This window comes from Hylobates moloch, unplaced genomic scaffold (assembly GCF_009828535.3).
Source record: "Hylobates moloch isolate HMO894 unplaced genomic scaffold, HMol_V3 SCAFFOLD_22, whole genome shotgun sequence".
Taxonomy (NCBI): Eukaryota; Metazoa; Chordata; class Mammalia; order Primates; family Hylobatidae; genus Hylobates; species Hylobates moloch.
The window spans coordinates 31,035,802-31,063,742 of NW_026652297.1; the positions used below are offsets into that span (position 1 = coordinate 31,035,802).

Sequence of the window (27,941 nt, forward strand, 5' to 3'; positions counted from 1 at the left end):
AAAAGGAAAGTTTCATTCCTTTTTATGGCTGAATAATAGGCCATTGTCTGCATAGACCACATTGTGCTACTCCAGTCATCATCCGCCAGCGGGCATTTGGGTTGTTTTCAGTCTTTGGATATTATGAATAACACTGCTATGAACATTCACTTACAAGTCTTTGTTTTTATTTCTCTTTCGTTTTATTTCTCTTAGCTAGAGAGAAGTAGAATTGCCAGGTCATAGGGTAAGTTGATGTTTAACAACTTTTTAAGAGGCTGCCAAATGTTTTCTAAAGAGGCCGCACTCCCCGCACCGCACTCCACCAACACAAGCCACTCAACATGGTCCTACCTAATCTAGTTGCAGCTGGTTGTACCACCTTCATCTCTACCGATGCCCCTACTCAAACTGGATACTTCAAGTAGGCCCAACTTCACCAGCCCCAAAAAATAAATACTCCGTCTCACTCGGGCTTCTATAAACACGGTTCCCTGTGCCGGGACTACTCTTCCCCACTGTAATCTCCAGGCTCACGCCCACGTGTCCTCAGACTCAGTTTCCTTGGCATGTCTTCCCAGCTCCCCCACAAGACTGGCGAGGCCTCTGCGCTCCCTCATGTGCCCTGAGTTTGTGTGGTCCAGTGGCTCTTCTCATATGACAGGGTCATCACCTATGCGCTGGTCTTTACCTGATAGTGTTTGGATTTGTGTCCACACCCAAATCTCATGTCCACTTGTAATCCCCAGTTTTGCAGGTGGGGCCTGGTGGGAGGTGATTGGATCGTGGTGGCGGATTTCCCCCTTGCTGTTCTCACGAGATCTGGTTGTTTAAAAGTGTGTGGCACCTCCCCCCTCTCTCTTCCTCCTACTCCAGCCATGTGAGACATGCCTGCTTCGCCTTCAAGTTCCGCCATGATTGAAAGTTTTCTGAGGCCTCCCCAGCCATGTTACCTGTACAGCCTCCAGAAGTGTGAGCCAATTACACCCTCCTTTATAAATTACCCAGTCTCAGGTATTTCTTCATAGCAGTGCAAAAACGGACAAATACATTATTCTTCACCAAACTGTAAGCTCCCTAAGGATAAGAATTACACCATTTTCCTCAGCCAAGAACAGTTCCTGATATGTTGGTGGCTCTCCATAAATATTTGATGCATGGATAAAGCCCCCAGCATATAGTAGGCCATCACCCTCTTCCCTACTATATTACAAGTGTGATGCAAGAATCCAAAACTTAATTCTCTCCAAAGAAAATCGTTCCCAAACCATCTTGGAAATGCACAGTCTGATTTTAAAAATAAAACATTTGTAGTTCCTTCCTGATTCTGTTTTGTACGGGCTAATAATAAAATGAGTTGGCATTCCTTGGGTATATATCAACTAACAGTAGAGGGAGCCACGCCAAGAATGTGCTAGGTGGTGGGTAGGAATCTGCGTGCGATTAAAAATAGGCCATGTGTAATAATGGAGGAAAACTACTCAAATGGTCAGCAATTAGGAAATAGTTCAATAAATTCTGGTATTAGATAGATAGATTATATTGCCATTAAAATAATAAATACGGAAAGGTTTATTCAAAATAATCCTAAAAATAAAACTAGAACACGAATTAGAATACGCACTTTGATCACAAGTATGCAACACTGTGTATGTATAATCTCATAAAACCCTATTCGTTCCAGGTATTTTATAGTAAAATTTAAAATTGGGGATTTTTTTCTCAGTTTTTTTTTTTTAAGCTTTTGTTGTAAAAACCTATGACAAATAATTGTCATGCATTGTTTCCAAAGTGTATATCATAAATTGGACATAGTGAGCTTTTTGATCTAAGGCTCCTAAAGGTACTGTTTATAATTTGTTGGATGTATACGACACATTGCATTTATTAATTTAAAAATATATATGTATAGGCTGGGCATGGTGGCTCACACCTGAAATCCCAGCATTTTGGGAGGCCAAGGTGGGCAGATCACCTGAGGTCAGAAGTTCAAGACCAGCCTGGCCACATGGCGAAGCCCTGCCTCTACTAAAAACACAAAAATTAGCTGGGCATGCTGGCGGACAGCTGTAATCACAGCTATTCGGGAGGCTGAGGTGGGAGAATCACTTGAGCCCAGGAGGCAGAGTTTGCAGTGAGCCGAGATCGTAGCGCTGCACTTTAGCCTGGACAACAGAGCGAGACCACCTCTCAAACAAACAAAAATATATATATATACACATACATATTTATATATTAATGTATGCATGCATGCATGTGTGCTTACATGTATTTATTTCATAGTGCTCTTAGAGAAGGCAAAATGTTTTCATATTTTCATTGCACTTTGCCTCCAGTACTTCTGGGAGTCAGACAGAACAGGAGCTATTGTATTATCGTCTCTTTATCCATTTGACTTTACACACAAACTGAAACTGACCTGCTTAAAGTTACATAGGGTATTAGTTTGCTCTCACACTGCTAATAAAGACATACCTGAGACTGGGTAATTTATAAAGGAAAGAGGTTTAATGGACTCACAGTTCCATATGGCTGGGGAGGCCTCACAATCATGGCAGAAGGCAAAGGAGGAGCAAAGTCACATCTTACATGGTGGCAGGCAAGAGAGCGTGTGCAGGGGAACTCCCCTTTACAAACCCATTAGATCTCATGAGACTTACTCACTACCCTGAGAACAGCACGGGAAAGACCTGCCCCCATGATTCAATTACCTCCCACTGGGTCCCTCCCCTCACACATGGGAACTGCAGGAGCTACAATTCAAAATGAGATTTGGGTGGAGACACAGCCAAACTATATCACATAGTTAGCAAGGATCAGAACCAAGATCAGAGCCCACTCCACACTAATACAACCTCCTTCACTCTGCCCAGAAACCTGAGCAGGAAAGACTCCATGGACTCAGGATCAGCAAAGTTCCTTGCTAAAGAAGCTTGCACAGCATCCTGCCCTAGGAGATGCTCAAGGATATTTGTTCAAAGGATTGATATACATCAATAGCTTGATGGGTCCATCAATGGATAGGAATGTAACAGATCACAACTAATCAGCTAAAATTCTTGGGCACTCTCTGGTGTCAGTCTTCACCAAACTCATATCATTGCTACTTTAAATGTTTTCTCTAGAAATATTTCATTTGTTCATTCAGCAATCAAGTATTAGACAACCACTAAGTGTAAGAAGCTGTGTTAGCTTTAGGAGTCAAAGAAATAAAATATCATTCTTGCCTTTAACATACTTACAATCCACTAGGAGAATAAAACTTTCATTTTATTTATTTATTTTTATTTTTTTGAGACAGAGTCTCGCTCTGTCTCCCAGGCTGGAGTGCAGTGGCCCAATCTTGGCTCACTGCAAACTCCACCTCCCAGGTTCAAGTGATTCTCCTGCCTCAGCCCCGAGTAGCTGGGACTACAGGTGTGTACCACAACACCCAGCTAATTTTTTGTATTTTTAGTAGAGACAGGGTTTCACCATGTTGGCCAGGCTGGTCTCAAACTCCTGACCTCAGGTGATCCACCTACCTTGGCCTCCCAAAGTGCTGGGATTATAGGCATGAGCCACCGTGCCCAGCCAAGACTTTCATTTTTAGAAATGCTATAATACCTGGCAGAATATGAGGTAAAGAGAGATATAAACAAAGTGTTCAGAGGAAAAAGAAATGGTATTTAGTTAAAAGAATAGAGGCAAATTTCATGGAAATGTGGCATTTCAGCAGCACCTTGAATGACAGGTACAATTTCACAAGAGGCAATGGGGGAGGATATTTCAGGGAGAAACAAAGTGGGGGTTTTTTTGGTGTTTTTTTTTTTTTTTTTTTTTGAAACAGTGTCTTACTCTGTAGCCCAGGCTGGAGTGCACTGGTGTGATCTCGGCTCACTACAACCTCCACTTCCCGGGTTCAAGCGACTCTCCTGCCTCAGCCTGCCGAGTAGCTGGAATTACAGGCACCCACCACTACGCTCAGCTAATTTTTGTATTTTTAGTAGAGACGGGGTTTCACCATAATAGCCAGGCTGTTCTCAAATTCCTGACCTCAGGTGATCCTCCCACCTCGGCCTCCCAAAGTGCTGGGATTACAAGCGTGAGCCACCACGCCCAAAGTGTTAGTCAAGGCATGAGATTAAAAACACTTTGCAAAAGTGAGGATCTTAAGAACACTCCATGTCCTTAGAGAAACACATTTCAGCTAAAATGTATTCTCTTTTTTCCACCATCGCCTTTTCTAGTCTCTTTGTCTAACATAAGACAGACAGTTCCTTAGTCATCTCATCTGACTTGCGCAGGTGCTAGAGATAGAGTCACAGACACACAGGAATATACTGGAAGGCTGTGTCTGTTAATTTGCTCCCTTTGATGAACACAGTAGAAAGTATTATATTATTAGCCATGTTTTGCAGCAGCGTGTGACACAAAGGTGCAGAGAGACTGGGAACTTTTCAAGGTCACAGAAAGAGCCAGCTGGAAGGAAACCCTAGAACCACAGCTCCACCTCTCCAGAGGAGGCTGTGTGGCACATCTTTGTGAGGGGACAGTGTGTTCCCACCCAATACCCTCTGCACCCTTTTGCCAGGGAGCTCAGCATGCTATGCAGATGTTATTTAATGAGTTCTCTCAGCCCCACCGTGGTTGAAGTCGGGTGAAGGCATGTTTGTATTCTTTTCTCAAATTAACAAACTGAAGTCCACAGGGTATCCTAGCAGTTCATCTGAGAGCAAGGAATCTGTGTGAGAGTTAAGCCAACAACTGACCCAAGAGCAATGTTTTGTTTGGCCCTTGTGTTAGGACTGAATGTTGGCTAGAGAGGTTTGAATGCGGGCCAGGCATTTTTAGACCAAAATTCTGATCCCAGCTCCACTATGTGCCTACCGTTTGAGCTTGGTCACTGGCTCAACCTCTCTGAGCATCGGTTTCTGCATCTGTAAAATGGATACACATCTATAGCTGTCACATACATATTTTGAGTGGTAAGAAAAAGATGCAAGAGCGTCCCCTCAAAACCATGAAAAATGTTTACTTTAGGGGAAAGAGTAGAACCAGTAGGCTTCTATTTGGCTTGATGTACTTCTTTTTTATTTGGGATTGCTTACAAGAACCTGGACAGCAAATAAAAGATAAGAATAATAACAATGTTATAGATTACCATATAGGCTGGGCGTGGTGGCACACACTTGTAATCCCAGCACTTTGGGGGCTGAAATGGAAGGATTGCTTGAGCCTAGGGGTTAGAGACCAGCCTGGGCAACATGGTGAAATCCCTGACTCTACAAAAAATACAAAAATCAGCCAGGTGTGGTGGTGCACACCTGTAGACCCAGGTACCTGGGAGGGAGGCTGAGGTGGGAGGATCACCTGAGCCCAGGAGTTCAAGGCTGCAGTGAGCCAAGATCTCACCACTGCACTACAGCCTGGTCAACAGACCAAGACCCTATCTCAAAAAAATAGTAGTAATAAAAATAATTTTTAAAAATTATCATATAAAAAGTATCTACACAGTAATTTCCAAATACTACCTTCCCAACAAAAGTTAATTTTAGGCCAGGCACAGTGGCTCACACCTATAATTCCAGCACTTTGAGAGGCCGAGGTTGGCGGATCACGAGGGCAGGAGTTCGAGACCAGCCTGACCATTATGGTGAAACCCCATCTCTACTAAAAATACAAAAATTAGCCAGGCGTGGTGGCGGGTACCTGTAATCCCAGCTACTTAGGAGGCTGAGGCAGGAGAATGGCGTGAACCCGGGAGGCAGTTGGGCCACTGCACTCCAGCCTGGGTGACAGAGCAAGACTCCATCTCAAAAGAAAAAAGTTAATTTTATATGTAAAAAGTAATCATTATGTCCTGTGGCAAAAGGAGGTAGAATATAAGACAGAAAATCAAGGAACTATAAGAGCATAACAGTTTCTAATCAAGATTCAAATTCTTTGGGAGGTAATGGATGGTATAGAAAGAACACCCAGGCACCTAGCTTTAAATCCCATCACTGGCCAGGCACGGTGGTTCACACCTGTAATCCCAGCACTTCGGGGGGCCGAGGCGGGCAGATCATGAGGTCAGGAGATCAACACCATCCTGGCTAACACGGTGAAACCCCATCTCTACTAAAAAAAAAAAAACAAAACAAAAAAAAATCCCATCACTGCCACATCCTTGCTCTGTGACATTGGAGAAGTCACTGAGCCTCTCTGGGATTCAGTTTCTTTATCTGTAAATGGAGATTTAAAAAATTTTACCTTGGCATGGTGCAGTGGCTCACACCTGTAATCCCAGCACTTTGGGAGGCCAAGGTAGGTGGATCACCTGAGGTCAGGAGTTCAAGACCAGCCTGGCCAACATAGTGAAACCCCGTCTCTACTAAAAATACAAAAATTAACTGGGCATGGTGGTGTGTGCCTGTAATGCCAGCTAATCAGGAGGCTGAGGCAGGAGAATCGCTTGAACCCAGGAGGTGGAGATTGCAGTGGGCCAAGATGGAGCCACTGCATTCCAGCCTGGGCAACAGAGCAAGACCCTGTCTAAATATATATATCACCTAATAGGTTGTCAAGAAGATGAAATGAGACAAACATTTAAGTGTAACAGAAGGCATTGATTATTACATTTAGTGTGGGCCATGGAAATGAAAAAAGACACTGTGTACACCTACAAAGCTTCTATTCCACCTGCTTCCTGCAGGTAGATTGCTCTGTAGAGTGTCTACAAGATTTTATCAAGGGAATCACCTAAATTTTTTAAGCTATACACGATTCTTTTGAAAATATCTTAACAGCAGCTGGGCACAGCTCTGCTCATGCCTCTAATCCCAGCACTTTGGGAGGCTGAGGTGGGCAGACCATTTGAGGACAGGTGTTTGAGGCCAGCGTGGGCAATATAGTAAAACCCTGCCTCTACTTAAAAACAAAAAAACAACAACAAAAAAAAAGCTCAGCCTGGTGGCATGCTCCTGCAAGCCCAGCTACTTGGGAGGCTGAGGTATGAGAATCACTTGTACCCGGGAGGCAGAGGTTGCAGTGAGCCGAGATTGCACCACTGCACTCCAGCCTGGGTGACAGAGCGAGACTCCACCTCAAAAAAAAAAAAAAAATTAACAGCAATCAATGAAAGCCAAGAAAGCAAATTGAAAACCAGCCAAAGTGCATCCACCTTTAGATCTTTCTGAGCAAGACAGGGTTTTCAAGCCCACATACTTGTGGTTAAGTGCTGGCCTGTGCTTTCCTGGTACTTCCCGAATACGTGTTTCTCCACTGCACCTCTCAGTAGCAGATGTGTGTAAAGAGCCATAAACTCAGCAACAATAGGTGGGAACATGCTTGCTTTCCTCTGGCCTTCCTTGTTCTGATTAAAGGGTCCTTTATAGGATCTGGCAAGTGTGCTCTGTTTGGTGTACTAAGCAGACAGATATTTCTATAGGAAGTTCTATACACTGAGATGACCTTTCCTTCAAATCAGAGCAGGTGGCGACGCCCCACTCCCCAACTGCTACGGCCTTTCTGAGTCTGTTTCCTCACCTCTGAGATGAAGCAGGCTCATCATCATGAGGGCATAACATCATGGCTTGTTGAGAGATTTAAACCAGACAGTATCTATGGCCAAGGTTTTGCAAACTGGAGACAGTAAACCATCTGGAAGAACATGCACAAGTTGTGAGGGTGAGGTGAGAAGATGGCTTGAGGCCAGCAATGTGAGACCAATCTGGGAAACACAGCAAGACCCTGTCCATACAAAACATTAACTGCACATGGTGGTGCCTGCCTGTAGTCACAGCTACTTGAGAGGTTGAAGCAGGAAGATTGCTTGAGCCCAGAAGTTCGAGGCTGCAGTGATCTATGATTGCACCACTGCAGCCTGGGCAACAGAGCAAGACTCTGTCTCTAAAAAAAAAAAAATATATATATATATATACACATACATATATACACACACAAGGGAAGCTGAGATCCCAAACAATAGAACTAACTGCAACTGCAGGATCAATTTATTTGCCTAAAGAGAACCTTCATGAAAATGTTTCTAAAACTCAAAGAAAAAGAAGTATTTTTCTTTCAAACTTTATAGATGATTTCTTTTCAAAAAAAGTCTCTTACTCCTTTTGTCCTGAATCTCAATTTTATCTTTTCTTGACTGCTTGCTATTTTTTTTTTTTTTTTTAAGAAACGTGATCTCACTATGTTGCCCAGGCTGCCCTTGAACTCCTGGGCTCAAGGGATACCTCCAGCCTCAGCCTCCTGAGTAGCTGAGGTTATAGGCCCATACCACAGCAACCAGCTTCACCCGTATGCTTTGATGTTGATTCAGTGCTGCAGCCTGTGTTTCTGTGTTTTATGCATCCCTCTCACCTCTCCTCCTCTTTTCTTTTCCTAATGCTTCACCCTACCATAAACATTTCTAGGCAGTAAGTGGACATTCTGCTTCTGAGATGGGGGAGCTACATTGCTTAGATGAAGCCAAGAGGGAAGGTAGTGGCTGCTTGCTATGTCAATAGCAGCTTCTCTTGCTAGTTCTGTCTCTTAATGAAACCACGCAGGAAGACAACAGCTTTTTTTTTTTTTTTCTTTTGAGGGAATCTTGCTCTGTTACCAAGCTGGAGTGCAGTGGCGTGATCTTGGCTCACTACAACCTCCGCCTTCTGGATCCAAGCGATTCTACTGCCTCAGCCTCTCCAAGTAGCTGGGACTACAGGCACGTGCCACCACGCCCGGCTAATTTTTTGTATTTTTAGTAGAGATGGGGTTTCAATGTTAGCCAGGATGGTCTCGATCTGCTGACCTCATGATCTGCCTGCCTCAGCCTCCCAAAGTTCTGGGATTACATGTGTGAGCCACCATGCCCAGCCAACAACAGCTTGCTAATAAGTCTTCTCTTCTTTCATTTATTGAGTGCTTCCAGTTGTGTTAGACACTGTGTGAAGCATCTTTCATTTCATGTTGCTTAAAACCCTCACAGTACTCTGTGAGACAGGACTTTTATCTATCTAACAGGTAAGGAAAAAGAGTCTAAGAGCTTACGTTAATTGTTCAAGGCCAGGCAGCTCATTAATGACAGAATTGGAATTCAAATTCAGGTGCCTTCATCTTGCCAGGTGTCTTGAGAGGTAGAAGTGAGGGAGCAGTGTCAAGTCGAGAAGAGAGGCTCCAAGAGACTTGCTAGAAGATAAACACACGAGGGTCCCTTGAGCAGTGGGGATCCTTTCTCTGCTTCTGGGCAATACAAAACTTGAGTGGTATTCCTAGCCATGCCCAAGGTTCCCATGCTATAATTAATTTTTAAGAAATAGCTGGCCAGGTGTGGTGGCTCACATCTGTAATCCTAGCACATTGGGAGGCCAAGGCAGGAGGATCGCTTGAGCTCAGGAGTTTGAGACCAGTCTGGGCAACATGGTAAAACCCCATATGTACAAAAAGAAAAAACGAAAATTAGCTGGGTGTGGTGGCACACACCTGTGCACACCTGTAGTCCCAGCTACTCAGGAGGCTAAAGTGGGAGGCTCACCTGAGCCCAGGAGGTTGAGGCTGCAGTGAGCTGTGATCTCACCACTGCACTCCAGCCTGGGTGACAGAGCAAGACACTGTCTCAAAAAAAAAAAAAAGAGAGAGAGAGAGACAGCGAGAAAGAAAGGAAGAAAAGAAATAACACAATGGTTATATTTTAACAGATATTTTTGAAAATTTTACATGCTGTAATTAATTTATTCCTCACATAAACTCTATGAGTTAAATACAATCATTCTCCCCATTTTATTTTAGAGACACGGTCTTGCTCTGTCACTGAGAACTGGATTCAGTGGCGCGATCATAGCTCCCTGTAACCTCAAACTCCTGGGTTCAGGCAATTCTCCCGAGTCAGCTGGGCTTACAGGCATGCACCACGACACCTGGCTAATTTTTTAAATTTTTTTGTAGAGTCAAGGTCTTGCTATGTTGCCCAGACTGGATCTCAAACTCCTAGCCTCAAGCGATCCTCCTGCCTTGCATCCCAAAGGGCTGGAATTACATGCACGAGCCACCACACCGGCCTCTCTCCGTTTCATAGATTAAGAAACTGAGGCTCACAATTTAAACCAGGGGGATTTGGCTCCTGTGCTCATTTTTCTTTTTTTCTTTTTTTTTTGAATTTTCTACTTCTCTCTGTGGAAGCACTTTTAACGCCGTGTTGTAACTGTCTTTTTTTTTTTTTTTCTTTTTTTTGAGATGGAGTCTTGCTCTGTCACCCAGGCTAGAGTGCAGTGGTTCAATCTCAGCTCACTGCAACCTCCGCCTCCCGGGTTCAAGCAACTCTCCTGCCTCAGCCTCCCAAGTAGCTGGGATTACAGGCACCTGCCACAGCGCCTGGCTAATTTTTGTTTATGTTTTTTTTTTTTGGTTTGGTTTTTTTTTGGTTTGTTTTTTTTTTTTTTAGTAGGGACAGGGTTTCACCATGTTGGCCAGGCTCAAATTCCTGACCTCATGATCCACCTGCCTTGGCCTCCCAAAGTGCTGGGATTATAGGCGTGAGCCACCGCACCTGGCTTCCTGTGCTCATTTTTCTAAACATTTTTCTGATAATTCTATACTTCTGGGCCTGAAGGAGCCTGTAGATTATGTGATTCTGTGTGTTAGCAAAAATGATCTGTGAATGGGCATGTCCCAGTGTCTTGAGGCTATGGAAGGTCCCAGAACCTTTCAGTATCTGGGGAAGGGGTCACGCCAAGGACAATCGAGGCTAATTTCTTGTCTGTAGAGCTTGATAGATGCTTAGTGTTGAAGTTAAAATGATTTAAAGAAAATACATTTGTGTGTGAAAAACAAATTCAGATATACCTTTAGTCACTGGCTACACCACCTGCTATCCTATGAGAACTTTCATTTGACGTGGTACAATCTGACCCTCACTGTCCACTCCTCCTCCTTACTGAAATGTGCAGGGCTGTCTTTCTTTTTATTTTTTTGAAATAGGGTCTCACTCTGTCTCTTAAGCTGGAGTGCATTGGCACAAGCACAGCTCACTGTGGCCTTGGCCTCCTAGGCTCAAGTGATCTTCCTGCCTCAGCTAGGACTACAGGCTCACACCACCATGCCCAGCCAATTGGAAAAAGTTTTTTTTTGTAGAGATGGGGTTTTGCCATGTTCCTCAGGCTGGTCTTGAATCCCTGGCCTCAAGTGATTCTCTTGCCTCAGCTTCCCAAAGTGCTGGAATGACAGGCGTGCACCACCATGCTTGACCTAAGGCTGTCTTTCAAAAGCGACACACTGTCTCTCTCTCCCCCACCTGCCTTTTGTGACTCATTTCAGGAGATGCCTTTGCTGAGAAGCTTTCGCTGACATTCCCCAACTGACTCCAAGACCCCCTCCCAGTTCACACAGTTCACTATTTATTTTTCTTTTATTTATTTATTTATTTTTATTATTTTTCTTTTTATTTTTTTGAGATGGAATTTCGCCCTGTCACCCAGGCTGGAGTGCAGTGGCACAATCTCGGCTTTCTGCAACCTCCACCTCTCAGGTTCAAGCAATTCTCCTGCCTCAGCTTCCCAAGTAGCTGGGATTACAGGCACGTACCACCACACCCGGCTAATTTTTGTATTTTTAGTAGAGATGGGGTTTTACCATGTTGTCCAGGCTGGTCTCAAACTCCTGACCTCAGGTGATCCACCCTCCTCGGCCTCGCAAAGTGCTGGGATGACAAGCATAAGCCACCTCACCCGGCCTCTTTATTTTTCTATTTCAATGCTTGGTTTGCTTGTGCATCTGTGTCCCAACATGGTAAGCAATTTGAGGGCAGTGCCTGAATTTTTTTGTGCATTACCAGTGCGTAACCAGTGTGTAGGCTTGACATAAAATTGGCCCTCAGTACTTGTTTATTGAAAGAATAAATGGATGAATATATAATGAATACACAAGCAGCAACAACAGCTACAAAGAATAATTCAGTCCCGCTCCTTACATCCCGTACCTCATCCGTATCAGCCAGGTGGCCAAGTAGCACCACATCAATTCAACAAAGTTTAATTTTTTTGAGACGGAATTTCACTCTGTCACCCAGGCTGGAGTGTAGTGGGACAATCTCAGCTCACTGCAGCCTCCACCTCTCAGGTTCAAGAGATTCTCCTGCCTCAGCCTCCCAAGTAGCTGGGACAACAGGAGCGCGACACCATGCCTGGCTAATTTTTTTGTATGTTTAGTAGATATGGGGTTTCATCATGTTGGCCAGGTTGGTCTCAAACTCCTGACCTCAAGTGATCTGCCTGCCTTGGCCTCCCAAAGTGCTGGGATTACAGGCAAGGGCCCCTTGAACCTGGCTAATAGAAAGATTTGTTGATCTGTAGAATGGAGGAGCAGAGTACTGTCATTTTGCATCAGAATATCTTAAAAGCAATGACCCTGGGCAGAGAATTCTTGTCTGTAAAAAAAAAAAAGTATAATAGGCCAGGCGCAGTGGATCAAGCCTGTAATCCCAGGACTTTGGGAGGCCACAGCAGGCGGATCACCTGAGGTCAGGAGTTCAAGACCAGCCTGGCCAACATGGTGAAACCCCCCCTCTCTACTAAAAATACAAAATTAGCTGGGTATGGTGGCGTGTGCCTGTAATCCCAGCTACAGGAGGCTGAGGCGGGAGAATCGCTTTAAACAAGGAGGCAGAGGTTGCAGCGAGCCCAGATCACACCACTGCACTCCAGCCTGGGCAGCAAAGTGAGACTCTGTCTCAAAAAATAAACAAAAAAAAAAGTCTAATAATCATCCTTTTATCACAGGATTGCTGTGAGGTCAAATGGCAAATGGATGTGAAAGCACTTTAGAAACTACAAAGTGATATACAAATGTTAGTAGCTGTTATTTTATTGTCATTATTATGTGCAAGGAACCATGTCAGGCCCCAAAGGTGGACTTAAAGATGAGTAATCCACTGCCCACAAGACACCCACAACATAATGAGGTATTCAAAGGACTAGGAAATAAGGCAGAAAATAAGAGACGGTCAAAGATGTATAGGGGCTCAAAGGAGAGAAAAATCATGGGTCAGGAGTCAGGACAGCCCATTCATCCAAGGCCTTGTGGGAGTGCTGTGGGGGTTTAATGGCAAGGTCCCTACTCTCAAGTCCTTGATGGTCATATATGGTGCTGCATGAGACCGAAATACGTGGTATTTGAGCAGAGAGAGCTTTTCCAGTGAAGGCATCTGGAAGATCCAGTCTAGATCTAAAAGAGTGAGTGGGACTTAGGGGAGGAGGAAAAGATGGTCTTTGGAGGGAGGAGGATGCAGACAAAGGCAGGATTGAGCTTGGAGAGACTGGGAGACTCCTCCTAGGAGAGCAGAGCAGAGGGTTCCTGTGGCTGGGCTGCTCATGACCCAGGGCAAGTCATCAAAATCCAAGCAAGTGCCATGCTGGGTTGGATCAATAGTCCATTCAGTACTCTATATTTGGACAGTGGCCCTGGGGGATACTTTGGGAGAGCCTCTGGTTGTGCCATTTGGATGATTCTTTAGCTATTTGGAAGGTAAATTATATAATAACCCATTATGGTGCAATCATTCACGAATTTTTGTTAACCTGTCTGCATCTGTAGGCAAAAATCTCAAAAAAGACCCTCTTAAAGGAATATTCTACAATACAAAGCTGCTTCTATGGGCTCTCAGAAAGCTGATAGGAAAAAATTATATAAAAAGCAACCCTAAAGAAAAAGAAAAAAAACTATAGAAACAAAAAGCAGATCAGCGGTTGTCTAGAGCTTGGGGAAAGGGTGGGGAATGGGAATTGACTGCACAGAGGCACAAAGGAGCATTGAGAGGGATGGAAGTGTTTGAAACTCACCTTCCAACGGCTGAATTTTATGATAGGCATAGTATGTCTAATAAAGCTGTTATTTTCTAAAACCCTATATAAATGCGTTCTCCAGTCCTTACCCAGAAAACATTATTCTTTATAAAGAAAGCCAGTAGAAGGTCAGAGGTGGGAATGGAAGGAGACTCAAAATCATGTCGCATGAGAAATGTTGTAAGGACCCTGGAAAATAGAGCCAATAAAAGAGGAGAGAAAACCAGGGGAGGGGGCAAGGGAGGGCATATGTGGGGACCAGGCGCAGTGGCTCATGTATGTAATCCCAGCACTTTGGGAGGCTGAGACAGGAGGATCCCTTGAGTCCCAGAGTTTGAAACCAGCCTGGGCAACATAGGGAGACCCCGTCTCTAAAAAAAAGTTAAAAAAAAAAAAAAGAAAAGAAAGAAAACAAGGGGCAGCTGGCAGTTTGTGGGAAAGGGATTACAGGTGCTCTGTGTAATGCCAAGGAAGCTGAACTAGACAAAATGATGAAGGTCAGCTTGCTCCTAGAGGTAGAGAGCTGCGCAACACTGGAAGTATTCAAGCGGTGGCTCAGTGCCCCACTATGGAGTGTTGCAGAAGGTTCTTAAGCCATGGATGAGGGCATGGAGTACAAAGGACTTCAAGGTTCTTTTCCACCCTAAGAGTCTATGATTATATACACTTCTATAATAAGTTTTATGTAGGTTTGCTCTTTGCATCAAAAAAACTGAGTTAGGCCAGGCACGGTGGCTAACGCCTGTAATCCCAGTACTTTGGGAAGCCAAGGTGGATGGATCATGAGATCAGGAGATCAAGACCATCCTGGCCAACATGGTGAAACCCCATCTCCACTAAAAGTACAAAAATTAGCTGGGCGTGGTGGCACGTGTCTGTAATCCCAGCTACTTGGGAGGCTGAGTTAGGAGAATCCCTTGAACCTGGGAGGCAGAGGTTGCAGTGAGCTGAGATCACGCCACTGCACTGCAGCCTGGGCAATGAGAGCAAAACTCCATCTAAAAAAAAAATACTGAGTTAAAGTACCAGAGTGTTGCTCCTTTCCTTCCAAAATAACCTGTCTTAGTCTGCTCAGCCTCCTATTACAAACTACCATAAACTGGGTGGTTTATAAACAACAGAAATGTATTCTTCACTGTCCTGGGCTGGGAAGTTCGAGATCAAAGTGCTGGCAGACTCGGTGTCTGGTGAGGGTGCATTTCCCGGTTTGTAGATGGCCTTCTTGCTGTGTGCTCATGTGGCAGAAGGAGTCAATGAGCTCCCTTGGGTCTCTTTTATAAGGGTACTAATGCCATTCACAAGGGCTTCACCCTCATGACCTCATCACTCACAAAGGCCTCACCTCCTGATATCGTCACCTTGCAGTTAGAGTTTCACATGTGAATTTGGGAGGGTCACACAACCTTCAATCTATAGGAGAGCCAGACTTCAAAATTGTATAGAAAGATCAAGGAGCTAGGAGGGGGACATGGATGTCCTTGATTGATGCTTTCTTTCTTCCTTCCCCTAGAGGTTGAGGCTCAGTTCTTTAGCATCTTTGGGTCTCCAAGGCTTTGTGTACAGTCCCTTGGCCCGACATTAGAAGCTCTCCATTCTGTAGGAGCCTGAGCTCTCTTTCCAGCCTTACTTCAATGCTCCCCACTACAGGCCAGGCACAGTGTCTCATACCTGTAATCCCAGCACTTTGGGAGACCGAGCCAGAAGAATCACTTGAGCTCAGGAGTTCAAGACCAGCCTAAGCAACATAGTGAAATGCTTTCTCTACAAAAAAATTTTAAAAATTAGCCAGGCATGTTGGCATACACCTGTAGTCCCAGCTACTTGGGGTGGGTGAGGTGGGGGGATCACTTGAGACCAGGAGGGCAAGGACCTGGCCACTGTACACTAGTCTGGGGGACAGAGTAAGACTCTGTCTCAAAACAAAACAAACCACTGCCCAATGCAAACCATCTGTTCCAGGCAAAGTGGTAACACAGGGCCCCTAAATGCCCTCCACATTTTCCATTCTGCATCCTTCCTCAGATCATACCTCCTGCAGGAAAGGCCCTCCTCTAACCTCCACAGTTGTCTAAGTCCTATGCCACCCACAAGTGCTTCCTGCCACTGTGCCACAGGTGAGACTGGTCATGGAGGTCCACTAGGAGTTGTTCATCAGCAAAGGCCAAATCTAGTCAGTGGGAGGCTGAGGCTGCAACAGGCCCAGAGATAAACACAGAAATGGAGACCAGGGGCCAGGTGTGGGGGCTCATGCCTGTAATCCCAGCATTCTGGGAAGCTGAGGCGGGAGGATTCTTGAGACCAGGTGTTCGAGACTTCAATGAACTATGATCACACCACTGTTCTCCAGCCTGAGTGACAGAGCAAGACCTTGTCTCCACAAAAAATTTAAAAATTAGCCGGGCATGGTGGCTTATGCCTGTACTATCAGCTACTCAAGAAGCTGAGGTAAAAGGATTGCTTGAGCCCAGGGGTTTGAGGCTATAGTGAGCTATAATTCCACCACTGCGTCCAATCAGGTGACAAAGTGAGACTCTGTCTCAAAAAAAAGAAAAAAGAAACAAAGACCAGGAATTCAAAATAGGTCAAAGTTGGGCTGAGCATGGCGGCTCACGCCTGTAATCCCAGCACTCTGGGAGGCCCAGGCAGGTGGATCACCTGAGGTCAGAAGTTCAAGACCAGCCTGACCAACATGGAGAAACCCCATCTCTACTAAAAATACAAAATTAGCCGGGCATGGTGGCGCGTGCCTATAGTTCCAGCTACTCGGGAGGCTAAGGTAGGAGAATCGCTTGAACCCATGGGAGGGGCGTGCAGGTTGCGATGAGCCGAGATCGCACCATTGCACTCCAGCCTGGACAACAAGAGCGAAACTCCGTCTCAAAAAAATAAATTAATTAATTAATTAAATAGGTCAAAGTCAAGCAGGGGATGTTTGCCCTTCGTATATGATTAGGGGAGACAACAGACAACTGCTCAAGTTGGTCTTTTTTCTTTCGAAGTTTTAATATATATGTACATATAAATGTTACATATATATGTAATATTAAGAAAGTTAACCCTGAAACAATTAAATGACACTATCACTATTTAAATAGTTTACTTACATAATCATCATTTTTCTTTAAGTTCTAGAGTATATTCTACTTTAATTAAGAGTAAAATTAGGCTGGGCATGGTGGCTCATGCCTGTAATCCCAGCACTTTGGGAGGCCAAGGCAGGTGGATCACCTGAGGTCAGGAGTTTGAGAGCAGCCTGGCCAACATGGTGAAACCTCGTCTCCACTAAAAATACAAAAATTAGCCAGGAGTGGTGGCACATGCCTGTAATCTCAGCTACTTGGGAGGCTGAGGCAGGAGAATCACTTGAACCCAGGAGGCGGAGGTTGCAGTGAGCGGAGATTGTGCCATTGCACTTTAGCATAGGCGACAAGAGCAAAACTCCATTTCAAAAAAAAAAGAGTAAAATTACAGTACATTTTGCCAAAAAATGTAACAGTCATCAAAACTATTCGTTTCTTAGTGTTGGGCAGGCCCAGAGAAGGTAATTATAATTTCTCAGTCCAAGGATTTTAGAAATCAATTTATTAAGCATTCTTCAGAAGGGATTCTCTTGGTCTTTGAGAGTTTCCAGTTTTAAACTCAACACGAGAGCCAAGTAAAAGTTGAAAATGAAGAGACTCTACCCTGGGGGTTTTCAAAATCAAAAAGGTTTATGAAAAATTTAGTTTACATCTTTCTTAATCACTAATCTGTGGTCTCCATATAAATTTTACTTCTTTATTTAAAGACACTTATTACTATACAATGGCTGTTGTGTGCAAAGAATATATGCCATAAATACTTGATAAACTGAAGTGAATCCATGTACACCAATGGAACTTGTTAACTCTTTCCAGCCTTTTGGTGACACAACTGGTTAGTATGTCATATTTAACTTGATTACAATCTTAGAAGACACAGTAATATTCTTTGGAGTAGAAGACTGCATCAATTTGGGGTCTAATTCCTGAAAATTTCTTGGTAAATAGTACAGGATAATCAGGGTTCATGAATTGCCTTTTCTCATCTCACCTCCAATATTGTTTATCCACAAAGAAGTAGGTCTTGTAGTTAAGTGAATTAAAAACGGCACCATCAAATCTTTTCACAGAGACAGGGAAGCTCAGAGAATGTATCCTCTTGCAATAGTCTGGTTTTAAACAACTGATTAACCAGTACTTTCATCTCTAAAAAGAAGAATTTGACTCCTGGATCCAATTTTATAAGCAGCTTGAATGCCAGATGACAAGATCAGCCGTAAGGAAGAAATTAAACTAACACTGCTCTTTGTTAGTTCAGGAAGCTTACACCAAAAGAACCTGTCTTTGAAGAAAAAGATTTTTCCTTCAATTATAGTGACAGCATCAAAGCTTAACTTGGAGTCACAGGTGGCAGGTTTTAGAGTGTAAGGGTGTGACAGGGGTTGGTGCTTTCATGGGCTTCCACAGAGAAACTGAATGTCATAGATGTCATCAGTACAGAGGCAAAATCTGGTTGGATCAACATAACTGTAGAGAGAGAAAAATAGCTTTTGGATCTTTGGAGTGGCTAAGACCCAAGGAATGGCCCTATCAGCAGCATCAAGAAGCAAGTTTATGCCTTTGGAGTGTTGAATTCAGATTTTAGCCTCCTCAAAATGCAGGTATCCATCAACACCAGCTCCCAGACCATAAGCATAGGCTGTAGGTTCCACCTCTGCAATCACAAGGATTCCTGTCTTCATGAGCTCCTTATGCAAAATATATCTTAATGTGGCGAGGTGCAGTGGCTCATGCCTGTAATCCCAGCACTTTGGGAGGCAGAGGCGGGCAGGTCGCCTGAGGTCAGAAGTTCGAGACCAGGCTGGCCAACATGGTGAAACCCTGTGTCTACTAAAAATACAAAAAATTAGCCAGGCGTGATGGTGGGTGCCTGTGATCCCAGCTACTCAGGAGGCTGAGGCAGGAGAATCGCTTGAACCCAGGAGGTGGAGATTGCAGTGAGCTGAGATCACGCCACTGCACTCCAGCCTGGGTGACGGAGTGAGACTCCATCTCACCAAAAAAAAAAATATATATATATATATATATGTATATGTGTATATATATATATACATATATATATGTGTATATATATATACACACATATATATGTATATGTATATATATAAATAAATGTCAACCTCACCTGGGTCAATCTGTTTGAATTTCGGGGGTGGCAGGTACCATATCACTCCATACTTGAAAGCCTTCTGGATGGCATAGTCAAAATCTTTCTACACCATGCCAGTAGTATAATTCTTGATTGTGTAGGTGATATGACATTTCATCCATACTGGTTTCCCCATCACTGTGTTAACCCAATGAACATTAGGTATTGCTCATCAAGGTGCATGCATCATTGCCAGAGTAGATGCATCCAATTGCCCGGTCACATTTGGCCCCAAGAACTGCTATATTTCCTGGATTTTGTGTGCTTGAAGTCTCTGTTGGCCCTCATTGTGATCATTGGAATTCTTTCCTTCAGGAGACCATAAAAGATGCCCACGTACCTTTGTGCAAACACATCATTTTGTTCTGGACTTGTACTATTAGCCACAGGAATAGCTCAGAAGGCAGTGGCTTGAAGGACCAGAATTAATAGAAGAAACTTTGGCCGGGCGCTGTGGCTCACGCCTGTAATCCCAGCACTTTGGGAGGCCGAGGTGGGCAGATCATGAGGTCAGGAGATTAAGACCATCCTGGCTAACACATTGAAACCCCATCTCTACTAAAAATACAAAAAAAATTAGCTAGGTGTGGTGGTGGGCACCTGTAGTCCCAGCTACTCGGGAGGCTGAGGCAGGAGAATGACGTGAACCCCGGAGTCAGAGGTTGCAGTGAGCCAAGATCACACCACTTCACTCCAGCCTGGGTGACAGAGCGAGACTCTGTCTCAGAAAAAAAAAATAGAAGAAACTTCATCCTCAAATTCTGTTGAATAGTTTAACCCAATTTGCTCTGTTCCTTTGCAGTCTCCAGCTGGCTTTTATTCCTGCCTTGTACATATGCAGGTATTCCCACCCCCGGCCTAACTGAATGTCTCTGACAACAGCTCTCAGAATGCACTCCTACCTCTAAATTCTTTATTATTTGTACCTCCCATTTTAATGATACCTTATATAATTACTTAACTTTTCATAAAATGATGGGATTTATCAGCTATAAGTAAGACCCTTGAGGCTATACAGGCCAACCTGAGTTTTGAGATTTATTATTCTTGTTGTTGATTTGTTACTTTTTTTTATTCCATAGACTGACATCTCCCTTCTACTTCCCACTCTCTTTTGCCCTGAAATATCAACTTTAAACCAAAAAAAAACCCTTGCTTTATTTACTTATTTATTTCTGAGATGGAGTTTCACTCTTGTTGCCTAGACTCGAGTGCAATGGCACAATCTCGGCTCAATGCAACCTCTGCCTCCCGGGTTCAAGCGATTCTACTGCCTCAGCCTCCCGAGTAGCTGGGATTACAGGTGTCTGCCACCACACCCGGCTAATTTTTTCTCTCTCTCTCTTTTTTTTTTTTTTTTTGTATTTTTAGTAGAGACGGGGTTTCATCCTGTTGGCCAGGCTGGTCTCAAACTCTTGACCTCAGGTGATTCACCGGCCTCAGCCTCCCAAAGTACTGGGACTACAGGCATAAGCCACCATGCCCAGCCCAAAAAAGTGTTATCCTGTGCATTCAGATGAAAATGAAGTGATGAACATGGGGCTACTGCTTAGCTGGAAGGAAAAGGAAGCCCCAGTGTATGGGATGTACATCCGCCAATGATGGCATCAGAAGTGTCTCAGATAAGATGTGATTTTTAAAGTGGATACACTCTGTGTATTTACATATGCAGATCTAAAACTTTTAGGCCTTTCTGAACTGTTGCTATTGGTAAGACAAATAAGTGCTATTGTGAGGGGTCAGTACCAAGTGCCTTGAGTCTGTCCAACAAAATTCTGTCTCATTCCATAGCTTTTCAATATCAAAGCCACTTGATAATTAAGCAGAAAAGGATAATGCTGAAATCAGGGTGTTCAGGTGTCTATATTTCTAGCTTTTTTGTGTCTTTCTTAGGATTTGGTAATAAGAAGTACACACCCTTCTCCAGGAGGGAAAATAACATCATTTTAAACAACACTACAGTTATACTTTCATTTTATACTGAACCTGCCTATACCGGAAATGGCCCAGCTGTAAAACAGGACCAAAACAGGCTGTCTCATTGTTCTGTTAGAAGGCAGCTGTCCTGGTGACTTACCCACCACCCCAACACTCCACAGAACAATCGGCTTATCAGAGAAGGAAAACTTTGCCTATCCCAGACTTCCTGTCTTGCTGCTTGTTTTGTTTTGTTTTGCTTTGCTCTTTAAGCACAGATTGGTCAAAACCTTGTATAACTGATATATTTAGTATACTGTAAAAGCCATGGAGGTCTTTGAAATGCACACAAGCGTATACTATCCTTGTTGGGAAAGGCAATAGTTTGATTATTGATTGTTCTCTTTTGCAAAAAGATTTTTTTTTTTTTTTTGAGACAGAGTCTCTCTCTGTCGCCCAAGCTGGAGTGCAATGGCACAATCTCAGCTCACTGCAAACTCTGCCTCCTGGGTCCAAGCAATTCTCCTGCCTTAGCCTCCCAAGTAGCTGGGATTACAGGCACATGCCACCATGCCTCACTAATTTTGTATTTTTAGTAGAGATGGGGTTTCACCATGTTGACCAGGCTGGTCTCGAACCTGACCTCAGATGATCCACTGGCCTCGGCCTCCCAAAATGCTGGGATGACAGATGTGAGCCACTGCCCCTCCGGCCAACATTTTTTTTTAACAGAGCATTTTCCTGTCCTCCTTACCAAAATATTCCTGATGTCACAAAAGTTACCTGAGGCTGTGACAAGCAATCATCTATAGACACTAATTCTGGGTCGATGACTAATCTCTCAGATTCTGCTTCTCTTCCCTACCCAACCTCCAGCTCCTAAGTGTTACCCTAAGAAGAAAAACAAAATTTTATTTCTCTGGGAAGATAAATTTTTAAAACTGTTCCCTTGGAATTTATCCCTATCCAGAACATGCTGACATAGAAGTGATAATAGTTAAATTTAGAAAGTTCTTTCTCAAATCAAAGAATACTCAAGCAGAGAGGAAAAACAAAGCTCATTCTAGCTTGTGACTTCATTTTGCAGAGAAGGAAACAGAAGTCTAGGGAGGTCGAGTGTTTGGCTGAAGCCACATGGAAAATACATTTGTTTTTCTTAACAAATAGTTATTGAGCATCTTCCGTGAGTCCAGCACTGGGGTTCGGCAGCAAATGGGTTCTTGGCAGGGATATAGGTGGCAGAGCCAGGGCTAGAAATCAAGCTCCACCCTCTCCTGCTGTCCCTGTCCCAGGCCTCTTCCACTGCAGGACCTCTGGCCTTGCCTCCTCAAGCGATTAGCATTCTGAGTGATAAAAATAAGACAATTTTCTGGAAGATGGAGCCTCATTTGTTTCCAGTTCCTTCTGGCAGGAATCGAGGGGCATTTGGAAGGAAGCCAGGGACATGAATGTGTTCTTATTCACAGATATGATGCCACTGTCTCAGAGCTCACAGAATGTGGGCCTTGAGTAATTTTATGGAGACCTCTCCCGTGATCAACAGGGTGGTGGAGGTAGATATAAACACAGGAGCCACAGGTCATACACACAAGAGAGCTGACCACACTTTGAGGATTCCTAAATCTACTTGGAAAATTCCTCATACAATAAAAATGAGTCTTGTTCCAAATACTTGCATACTTGCAGTGAAGTAGTAAAGCATGTAGAATTCCTTTTTTTTTTTTTTTTTTTTTTTTTTGAGACAGAGTTTCGCTCTTGTTGCCCAGGCTGAAGTGCAATGGCACGATCTCGGCTCACCACAACCTCCACCTCTGGGTTCAAGCAATTCTCCTGCCTCAGCCTCTTGAGTAGCTGGGATTACAGGCATGCGCCACCACACCCGGATAATTTTGCACTTTTGGTAGAGACAGGGTTTCTCCATGTTGGTCAGGCTGGTCTCAAACTCCACACCTCAGGTGATCTGCCCGCCTCGGCCTCCCAAAGTGCTGGGATTATAGGCGTGAGCCACTGCGCCCAGCTCAGCACGTAGAATTCTAAGAATCAAAGCAGCGTTCAAAAGTGCTCTTAAATAGAAAGACATCTGGCTACGCACAGTGGCTCACGCCTGTAATCCCAGCATTTTGGGAGGCCAAGGCAGGTGGATCCCTTGAGTTCAGGAGTTCGAGACCAGCCTGGCCAACATGGTGAAAACACTATCTCTACTAAAAACACAAAAAAAATTAGCTGGGCTTGGTGGCGGGCCTATAATCCCAGCTACTCAGGAGGCTGAGGCAGGAGAAGCACTTGAATCTGGGAGGCAGAGGCTGCAGTGAGCCAAGATCGCACCACTGCACTCCAGTATAGGTAACAGAGAGAGACTCCATCTCAAAAAAAAAAAAAAAAAGACAGACATCTCTCCTTCAAGCAATTCAGGCCTGCATCCCTCTGGTCCTGAGAAACTATAAGCATTCCCTCCAGGGAGAGCAGGTCCTTGTCATTTCATTTCTTCTGGGCTCTAGAATCTAGAGCCAAAACAAAATCCTCAGTGCCACTGAGCTGGTGCCTCCCGGGTGTAAAATCACATTTTCATACCAACATACAATCCCTAGTTTGGGGGGGGAATTACACTCAGGGATTACAATCAAGCCTTTACCTACCCCTAGAACTGTGCTGGAGCCAATAGAGCAGCAAACAGAACAGTCCTGGAACGTGACTTGCAACCAGTAACTCACTTGTTTCTGAAATATCTGTATTTATTTTAGCTTCATGATTTAACAGGAATAGTGTGAGGTAAAATGACATGAGTCACTTAAAGCCTTTTAGAAGGAGAAGTACCAGCCTTGAGGTGGGAAAAAAACTGGGCACAGTGGCTCACACCTGTAATCCTAGCACTTTGGGAGGCCAAGGCAGGCGAATCACAAGGTCAGGGGTTCAAGACCAGTCTGGCCAACATGATGAAACCCTGTCTCTACTAAAAATACAAAAAATTAGCTGGGCGTGGTGGTGGGCACCTGTAATCCCAGCTACTCAGGAGGCTGAGGCAGCAGAATCGCTTGAACCCAGGAGTTGGAGGTTGCAGTGAGCCAAGATCGAGCCACTGCACTCCAACCTGGGTGACAGAGTGAGACTGTCTCAAAAACAAACAAATGAACAAATATACAAACAGGCACAAGACACACACACACACACACACGCACACACGATAAAAATTGTTCCTATTAAAATCTTCTGAACTAAAATAAAATCTGACAGTAAGAACCTCCATGGAACACTGACTCAGAATATGTCAATGAATGAGTATTCATTTTGTTAAAAAATTCGGACTGGCCAGGCGTGGTGGCTCGTTCCTGTAATCCCAGCACTTTCAGACGTGAACGTGGGCGGATCACTTGAGATCAGGAGTTCGTGACCAGCCTGATCAACATGATGAAACCCTGTCTCTACTAAAAATACAAAAATTAGCCAGGTCGGCCGGGCGCGGTGGCTCACGTTTGTAATCCCAGCACTTTGGGAGGCCGAGGCAGGCGGATCACGAGGTCAGGAGATCGAGACCACGGTGAAACCCCGTCTCTACTAAAAATACAAAAAATTAGCCGGGCGTGGTGGCAGGTGCCTGTAGTCCCAGCTACTCGGAGAGGCTGAGGCAGGAGAATGGCGTGAACCCAGGAGGCAGAGCTTGCAGTGAGCCAAGATTGTGCCACTGCACTCCAGCCTGGGCGACAGAGCAAGACTCCATCTCAAAACAAACCAAAAAAAAAATTAGCCAGGTGGGGTGGGTGTCTGTATTCCCCGCTACTCAGGAGGCTGAGGCAGGAGAATCGCTGGAACCCAGGAGGCAGAAGTTGCAGAGAGCCAAGATTGCACCACTGGACTCCAGCCTGGACGACACAGCAAGACTCTATCTCAAAAAAAAAAAAAAAAAAATCAGACAGAAAAGAACTAATGAGTGCTCTCCATCAAGAGCTTTTTTCTATTAAATGTGAGCTATTGTAATAGGCACTCTTCCAAATATTGACAAAGGTGCTTTTTCTATTTCCCAAAACTTTAATTAATATGTATGCCAAATGAGCCTCTTCCTTCCCTAAAAGGAGCCCCAAAATTATATATAGAAATATAAATTTGTGAGAACCCAGCCTGTGAGTTCACTGCTGGCCCACAAAAGACTGAAGCTAAAAGCTCCAAAGAGCTTTTGAGATCAATTGTTATAGGAAAACAGCAATAAAATGAAAAACTTGGGGGCTGTATGTTGGTATGAAAATGTGATTTTTACATCTGAGAGGTACCAGCTGGGTGTCACAGAGGATTTTATTTTGGCTCTGGATTCTATAGCCCAGAATAAATAAAATGACAAAGACATATTCTCCCTGGAGGGGATGCTCATAGGTTCTTAGGGCCAGAGGGATGCAGGCCTGAATTGCTTTCAGGAAGGTTGTCTGTCTACTTAAACGCATGTAAAAATATTGTTTTCTTGGAATTCTATGTGCTTTGCTATCTTACTAAAAGTATTTGGAATACGGCTCATTTTTTGTTTTTGTGGGCAGGGGATTTGTCTGTTTTATTTATATTTTTTTACAGATGGATCTTGCTCTGTCACCCAGGCTGGAGTGCAGTGGTGCAATCATAGCTCACTGCAGCCTCAAACTCCTGGGCTCAAAGGATTCTCCCATCTCAGCTTCTCAATAGCTGGCCCCACTTAACCTTATTTTAATTTTATTTATTTATTTATTTATTTATTTATTTATTTATTTATTTTCTTTCACTCTGTCACCCAGCCCGGAGTGCAATGGTGTGATCACAATTCGCTGCAGCCTTAACCTCCTAGACTCAAGCAGTCCTCCCACTTCAACCTCTCAAGCAGCTGGGACTACAGACGTGTGCCACCATGTCTGGCTAATTTTCAAATTTTTGGTAGAGACGAGGTCTTCCTATGTTGCCAGGGCTAGTCTCAAAGCCCTGGGATCAAGCAATCCTCCTGCCTCAGCCTCCCAAAGTGCTAGGATTACAGGTGTGAGCCACCTTGCCTGGCTAGCCTCATTTTTATAAGGAGTTTTCGGGGCAGTTAAAAATCCTCACAGTGTGTTCCTGGATCAGGAGCATCCACATCATGTGGTTGCTGGTTACAAATGCAGACTCTCAGGCCACTCCCCAGATCTGCTGAGTCAGAATCCGCGTCTCAACGGGATCCCTAGGAGGCTCCTCTGCCCCTGGAGGGCTGGTTAGGAATGTGCGCTTCTAAGTCCCACCTCAGTGAATCTTTCCTAGAGTTTGGGACCACTGGACCTAAAAGTTTTAAGTTACTTTAAACATTTCACATGAAAATATGATATTTCATGGCTTTTCTTTCTTTTTTTTTTTTTTTGAGATGGAGTCTCACTCTGTCGCCCAGGCTGGAGCTCAGTGGCGCAATCTCGGCTCACTGAAACCTCCGCCTCCCGGGTTCAAGCCATTGTCGTGCCTCAGCCTCCCAAGTAGCTGGGACTACAGGCGTGTGCCACCATGCCCAGCTAATTTTTGTATTTTTTCGTAGAGAAGGGTTTTTGCCATGTTGCCCAGGCTGGTCTTGACCTCCTGAGCTCAAGTGATCCACCCACCTCAGCCTCTCAAAGTGCTGGGATTACAGGAGTGAGCCACCGCACCAGGCCAGTTCATGGCTTTTCTAATTTAATAGGTGAAAATATATATATATGATATTTCATATCCATAGACTTTCTATGATAACAGTGATTGTGTCTGGAGGAGAGTACTAGAGGAGGGAAAGTTTCACGTGTTAAGTGAAATTTATGGGACTGTCATTGGCTTGGACTGAGTTCTTGCCTGCACTAGGCCCAACAGACCAGACAAAACCAGAATGGAGTTGCTCATGCCGGGGCCATGCAATCAAACTGAACTGTCAAACAGGCTGATATTCCAAAACACAGGAACCAATCACAGCAACCAACTAGAAGGGGCCCAGTTTCCCTGTGCTGGCATAATAAGGAAGTCCCCTCTGTCTGAATCCAGGGAGGAAAATAACTTTGAAACAACCAATCTGCTTTTAGTTCCCTGCTTTTGTTTTTTTCAGCCCTTTTCTGCCTATAAAACCAGCCTCCTCCACTCAGCTTACAGGAGATCCTTTCTAAATCTTTGGATGGGATACTTTCCAATTCATGAATAGTTAATAAAAACCAATTATATATTGAAACTAAATTTGTTGCAATTTTATTTTTTAACACGTTATACCTTTCATACTGCTTGATTATGTGTGTGTGTGCCCATATTAATCTTTACCATAGCAAAGTAATCATGAGCCTTTTCTAACCACCACACTTCAAGAGGACATTATAATTTACAAAGCCCTTTGACAGACATGGTTTCACACATACTCTAAACATCCTTTTTTGTTGAGACAGAGTCTTACTCTTTCACCCAGGCTGGACTGCAATGGTGGAATCTTGGCTCACTGCAACCTCTGCCTCCTAGATTCAAGTGATCCTTATGCCTCAGCCTCCCTAGTAGCTGGGACTACAGGCGTGCGCCACCACAGCTGGCTAAATTTTTTGTATTTTTAGTAGAGACAGGGTTTCACCACATTGGCCAGGCTGGCCTCGAACTCCTGACTTCAGGTGATCTGCCTGCCTTGACCTCCCAAAGTGCTGGGATTACAGGCATGAGCCACCGTGCCTGGCCTACACATCCTTGAGCAAAAGGTGATACGTTCAGATATCCCATATTACAGATAAAGATGTTAAGCACAGAAATAAAGATCATAAAGAAACATTGAAAATTAGAAGCCTGGGCAACATAGGAGACACTGTCTCTACAAAATAAAATATTTAAAACAACCTAGCTGGATGTGGTGGTGCATGCCTGTAGTCCCTACTGGGGAGGCTGAGGTAGGAGGATCTGTTGAGCCTGGGAGGTTAAGGCTACAGTGAGCCGTGATCACCTCACTGCACTCCAGCCTGGGTGACCGAGAAGACTGTGTCTTAAAAAAAAAAAAAAAAAGAAGAAGAAGAAGGAGAAGGAGAAGGAGAAGGAGAAGGAGAAGAAGGAGGAGAAGGAGAAGAA

The 27,941-nt window shown here is 44.2% G+C and overlaps 1 protein-coding gene across 1 annotated transcript in view; it reads left to right on the forward strand.

Annotated features, from left to right (window-relative positions):
• Positions 1 to 210: 210 nt before the first annotated feature.
• The window catches only part of PPP2R2A (protein phosphatase 2 regulatory subunit Balpha), a 134,751-nt gene continuing 107,020 nt past the window's right edge, over positions 211 to 27,941 (forward strand). The window contains exon 1 of the mRNA XM_058433426.1: positions 211 to 226. The gene's annotated coding sequence lies outside the window, so the exon portion shown is untranslated. The remainder of the gene's footprint in view (positions 227 to 27,941) is intronic.